Source organism: Moschus berezovskii, chromosome 14 (assembly GCF_049115385.1).
Source record: "Moschus berezovskii isolate FMDL1 chromosome 14, NW_MosBer_1.0, whole genome shotgun sequence".
NCBI lineage: Eukaryota > Metazoa > Chordata > Mammalia > Artiodactyla > Moschidae > Moschus > Moschus berezovskii.
This window is the reverse complement of record NC_142473.1, coordinates 48,131,866-48,138,555: the sequence shown is the minus strand read 5'-3', so window position 1 is coordinate 48,138,555 and position 6,690 is coordinate 48,131,866.

Below are 6,690 nucleotides of genomic sequence, written 5' to 3'. Positions count from 1 at the left end.
CACTTCCTCTTTAGCCTGGAAACAGAACCAAGTTTATGAATTTGGCCAGATCAAAAGAGAGCAGATATCGACTTTCTCAGAGATCAGAGACTTCACTGCTTTCATGAATAGTTTTTGAGCTCATTCTGAAAACTTGATGGGGTCACAATATTTTGTGGGTAGTAAGAGGATTTTTGATGGTACACAGAAACAGCCTGAAATAACATTGACTTGCCTTGTGAGAAAGTTATTTCCTTTCAATTCTCTGTCAGTCCTTATGATTACAAGGTTATATCTTTAGTCTGGTGAGAACATGTATTCCACACTATTCAAATGCTTTTGAATCCTCCTCAGTTGGAAGGAAGCCTTCAACAGGAATAGTATCTAGCTAGAATCTAATAATATTTTACTATTAATTTCTATTTATTGTGAATTATGCTGATTTCACATTTACAGTAGTGATGCAAAGTCTCTTTTAAAAATAAATCTCTTGATTTAAAATATGAACAATTTACAGAGAAAGAGTAAGTAAACAGCAATACAGGTGCTATGTAGCAGTAATGTAATGAAGATTGTGAAAGTGTATGCAAATACTAACATTTGGGAAACAATGAAGCACCACAGTATTCAAATATATGCTGGAGAAATTACAAACTAGTTAATGATCATGAAACCTCACAGGCATAGCCTTCTTAAATGATAACTGGTGTGCCAGAGGCCAAACTGAAATCAAAATAAGAAGGGATGATTTGCTCTTAAAAATTCCCTGTAAGATTGCCTAAATGAAAAACTCCCCTAACATATTTATAACATAGTCAGTTTACATATTTACTTAGAACTTCAAACATATTGAGTAAAGTGCAACTCTATTTAGGCTTTTTTTTTCATGGAACTTAAAGTATTATATTCCAAAAGGTCCCATATCAACATATTCCCCCTTTCTGAATAGATCTGTATCCAGCTCATTTATTACACTACCATTACTTTTTACCCTTAACTGGAGTAATGTGGTCATAACAGATTTCACATAGACATTACACTTTAGTTGATGGGAAATCAGGGAAGTGCTGAAAAAGAGCATTTTTCTTTCAGTCATTAACTTTCTCAAGTTCAGTCTTGGCTTTGCATCTTCTTAGCTGTGTGTCCTTTGGCAAGTTTGTCTGAAGCACATTTGTTGAGAGATGAAGAATGTACCCAAAGTGGAAGATGAAAAGCCACATGAAATTTAACTGTGGCTTTCAGAAAAGAAGGAAATCTGGCTTTCTTTCTCCTAAAAAAAATCAGCCCTAATGTTTACGGGCAAGAGTAGGTAACAGTGGCACTTGTTTCTCTACCTGAGTATAATGAAACTCTGCAGGCTGCACTATGTAATGACAGGAGCAGTCTCTAAGCACCAGAATTCAAGTGCAATACAGTATACTACAATTCTTGTGGGGAAAAAACCTATCCTATCATGTATGGCTACTGAAAAGACAGATGACTCTGGAACCAGAAAAGGCAAGTAGGGATGGGGATTGGGGGATAAGGGGTGGGGAGTGTGAGTGGTGGGGTGAGTTTAATAAGTCATGGTGAAACAGGCTGGAAAAGGAATGTCAGGAAGAGCTCTTCCTAATAGAGGGATGGGGGTGAAGGAATGAGATAAGTGCCATGCTGCTGCTGCTACTGCTGCTAAGTCGCTTCAGTCATGTCCAACTCTGTGTGACCCCATAGATGGCAGCCCGTCAGGCTTCCCCGTCCCTGGGATTCTCCAGGCAAGAACACTGGAGTGGGTTGCCATTTCCTTCTCCAATGCGTGAAAGTGAAGTTGCTCAGTCATTTCTGACTCTTCGCGACCCCGGGAACTGCAGCCTACCAGGCTCCCCTGTCCATGGGATTTTCCAGGCAAGAGTACTGGAGTGGGTTGCCATTGCCTTCTCCGGATAAGTGCCATAGGTCCAATTAAAAAGCAAAACAGAGGAACAGAAAATGAAAGATGCTGAATTACTGATCCAATGGCCTAAAATAACTAACATACAATAAAAATTTCTGGATTACAAACTAGCCAGGATCCTGTCAAAAAGAAAAATTTGCTGAAAGAAAAAGAGTTAGGAAATTCCTGAGCTAGGAATTCTAGAGGGTAAGAGATAAACAGTGTGCATGGTAGAAACTATGAAATTATGGCACAGTGAGTGTGGAGCCCCCATTTCTACATTCCTGAGAACATCAGAACCTTTCTGCCTGTAGCTAACAAGCCAGAACTGCTACAGTAGGGTACCGAAAAGTAGAACAGCTGTCATCAAAGCTAATTCACAAGAATTCTTTGGGTATAGTCATCTTGACTGATAATTTTCATAATATCTTAGGCCTTGATCCAGATGAAATCTGAGCAGTTTGTATATGCCACAAGTAGTTAAAAGTCTCTAGGTTTTTTTCTTTTTTCTTTTTTAAGTTATGAAAGTATGATAATGCATTTACAGGAGACAGAAAATACAGAACAAACTTACATATAGTTCCATTATATATCACAGTTTTTTTAAGTAGATTAGGATTTTTAGTTGGAGTTTTAATATCAAACTCAAATATTAGTAGAGTGAATGGACAGAAAAGTAGAAGGATATCATAGACCTTAAAAACACTATGAACCAGTTCAACATAATTAAGATTTCACACCACAGCAGGACACAAATTCTATTCAAGTTCCCATAGACTATAAACCAGGAGACACTGGAACATATCCAGGGAAATAAACTTTCTAGATTTTAACAAGACCTTGCATAATTCTTGGGAAATGAGCCTGGTATCTTTGGAGACACACTGAGGGGGGAGCTTTTTCTATTGAGGATTTCCAAAAGGTTCACCAATTAATGTAGTAGCATTTTTCTTTTATTCAAAGAAGAAAATTTAACCACAATAGTGATAGAATGAAAAATGCAGCAGTGAGGATCAAGATAGGAAGGCTAGTGGAAACTGGACACATTTGTAGAAACTGAGTAAAGTTTTTAAAAGAGAGGAACACAGGGACTTCCCTGGTGGTCCAGTGGTTAAGACTTTGCCTTCAAATATAGGGGGTGGGGGTTTGATCCCTGGTCAGGGAGGTAAGATTTCACATGCCTCATGGCCAAAAACACCAAAACATAAAACAGAAGCAATATTGTAACAAATTCAATAAAGCTTTGCAAATAGTCCACATTAAAAAAAGTCTTAGAAAGGAGAGAGAGAGAGAACAACACAAACCGTTAAGTGCTGGGACTCTGAAGCCAAATATACACGTAGCTAAAAACAAATGCACCTATCTTTTAGTGAAAGTCTCAGGTTTCTGACTTAGAGCTATTCTGGGAAATAAAGGGTAAGGTCTTAATGATAAAATCCTAAGAAATTCTGGATTGCTCTGCTTAGCATTCAAGTTTCAACTTTCTGATACATTATAAATATCTAGCATGTAGAAAAGAAAAAGCTACTACTGTACATTATGAATTATGGAATGTTAGGGATGGAGAAACCTTAGGAAAGCCCCTCATCCAATCCCTCATAAATTGTTGCAGTTATGAGGTCAGAGGTCAGAACCTAGGTCTCCTGACTTTCAAACCCCTAAATCCTTTCCATTCCTCCAGATGATTTAATCAACAGCAAAACTGAATCTTTTAACACAGAAGCATATTTGTTAAAGTTAATGGAATAATCAGCTGAAAATAATCATCATTTTTCAACTGTGCCTAGGGATTTCCTTAAAAACCATGTTCTGATTCTCTCCCATGGGCCACTCTGGAGAAGAGTCTCTTACCTGAATTTTGTTGCCAAGATTCTGTATTTGGGGCTGAGTTAGACATAACCTGATTTATATGTGATCATTTAGTAACAACATGCAAAATAGCTTACAGTTAAACAGAACTGCTCAGGCTGGTTTAGCGATTTTCTCTACCTAATATGTAGATACGACAACATGCAACAATACTAAATAGAAAGTTTGCTTACAAAATTGGACTCTTGTAACAAATTCTTTTCAAGAAGAATGTTTCCTCCACTCACCTGGGTTATATAATTTTATATCAAAATTTCTTATGGAAAATATCTTTAAGTAATAATCTCATAATGTGAAAATATTGTCAATATTTTTTAAATAGAGATTAAGATGCTGACCAGGAAGGTCAAGATGAACCTACATTTTACTGTTATTAAAATTTTTTCCTTCTAAATAGCCTTTTTCAGAGCAATTTTAGATGCATAGCAAAACTGAGCATCAAGTACAGTTCCCATATGCCCCCTGCTCTTACATATGTACATCCTCCTCCATTACCAGAATGCCAGCCCCAGGGTGATACATTTGTTACAATTGATAATACTGACACATCACTATCACTCAAAGCCTGTAGTTTACATTAAGGCTCAACCTTTTATAAAAAAACATTTGTTTATTTTGCTGTGCCAGGTCTTAGTTGTGGCATATGTTACTCTTTTTAGTTGCTGTATGTAGGATCTAGTTCCCTGTCCAGGGATCGAACCCCGGGCCCCCTGCATTGAGAGCATGGGCAGAGTCTTAGCCACTGGACCACCAGGGAAGTCCCCAGGGTTCACTCTTGTGTTGTACATTCTATGCAACTTTACAAATGTATAATGATACATATCTACCATGATAGCATCATATGGAATTGTTTCACTGCTCTAAAATGTCTGTTACACCTATTCATTCCTCCCTCCCCCCAGTACCTGACAATACCTGATTTTTTGTTTTACTCCATGGTTTTTCCTTTTCCAGAATGTTGTATACTTGGATTCATATAGTATACAGTTTTTTCAAATTGGCTTCTTTCAATTAGTAATATTCATTTAAGTCTCCTCCACATATTTTTTACTTGATAGCTCATTTCTTTTTAGCACATAACAATATTCCAATTTTCTGAATACCATATGATATCATTTATATGTAGAATCTAAACTATGACACAAAGGTACTTATCCATGAAACAGAAACAGACACACAGACATAGAGAACAGACTTACTGTTGCCAAGGGAGAGGAAGGTGGGGGAAGAATGGATCGGGATTTGGGGATTAGCAGATGCAAACAAGGTCCTACTGTACAGCAGCGGGAACTATATTCAATATCCTGTGATAAGCCATAACAGAAGAGAATATGAAAAAGTATATATTAATATCAGTTCAGTTCAGTTCAGTCGCTCAGTCATGTCCAACTCTTTGTGACCCCATGAATCACAGCATGCCAGGCCTCCCTGTCCATCACCAACTCCCGGAGTTCACTCAAACTCATGTCCATCGAGTCGGTGATGCCATCCAGCCATCTCATTCTCTGTCGTCCCCTTCTCCTCCCGCCCCCAATCCTTCCCAGCATCAGACTCTTTTCCAGTGAGTCAACTCATTGCATGAGGTGCCCAAAGTATTGGAGTTTCAGCTTTAGCATCAGTCCTTCCAATGAACACCCAGGATTGATCTCCTTTAGAATGGACTGGTTGGATCTCCTTGCAGTCCAAGGGACTCTCAAGAGTCTTCTCCAGCACCACAGTTCAAAAACATCAATTCTTCGGCGATCAGCTTTCTTCACAGTCCAACTCTCACATCCATACATGACCACTGGAAAAACCATAGCCTTGACTAACGGACCTTTGTTGGCAAAGTAATGTCTCTGCTTTTTAATATGCTATCTAGGTTGGTCATAACTTTCCTTCCAAGGAGTAAGCATCTTTTAATACCATGGCTGCAATCAGCATCTGCAGTGATGTTGGAGCCCAAAAAAAGTCTGACACTGTTTCCACCGTTTCCCCATCTATTTCCCGTGAAGTGATGGGACCAGATGCCATGATCTTAGTTTTCTGAATGTTGAGCTTCAAGCCAACGTTTTCACTCTCCTCTTTTACTTTCATCAAGAGGCTTTTGAGTTCCTCTTCATTTTCTGCCATAAGGATGGTGCCATCTGCATATCTGAGGTTATTGATATTTTTCCCGGCAATCTTGATTCCAGCTTGTGCTTCTTCCAGCCCAGCGTTCCTCATGATGTACTCTGCATATAAGTTAAATAAGCAGGGTGACAATATACAACCTTGACATACTCCTTTTCCTATGTGGAACCAGCCTGTTGTTCCATGTCCAGTTCTAACTGTTGCTTCCTGACCTGCATACAGGTTTCTCAAGAGGCAGGTCAGGTGGTCTGGGATTCCCATCTCTTTCAGAATTTTCCACAGTTTATTGTGATCCATACACTGGCATAGTTAATGAAGCAGAAATAGATGTTTTTCTGGAACTCTCTTGCTTTTTCCATGATCCAGCAAATGTTGGCAATTTGATCTCTGGTGCCTCTGCCTTTTCTAAAACCTGCTTGAACATCTGGAAGTTCACGGTTCACATATTGCTGAAGCCTGGCTTGGAGAATTTTGAGCATGACTTTACTAGCGTGTGAGATGAGTGCAATTGTGCGGTAGTTTGAGCATTCTTTGGCCTGGCTTGGAGAATTTTGAGCATGACTTTACTAGCGTGTGAGATGAGTGCAATTGTGCGGTAGTTTGAGCATTTTTTGGCATTGCCTTTTTTTGGGATTGGAATGAAAACTGACCTTTTCCAGTGCTGTGGCCACTGCTGAGTTTTCCAAATTTGCTGGCATATTGAGTGCAGCACTTTCATAGCATCATCTTTCAGGATTTGAAATAGCTCAACTGGAATTCCATCACCTCTACTAGCTTTGTTCATAGTGATGCTTTCTAAGGCCCACTTGACTTCACATTCC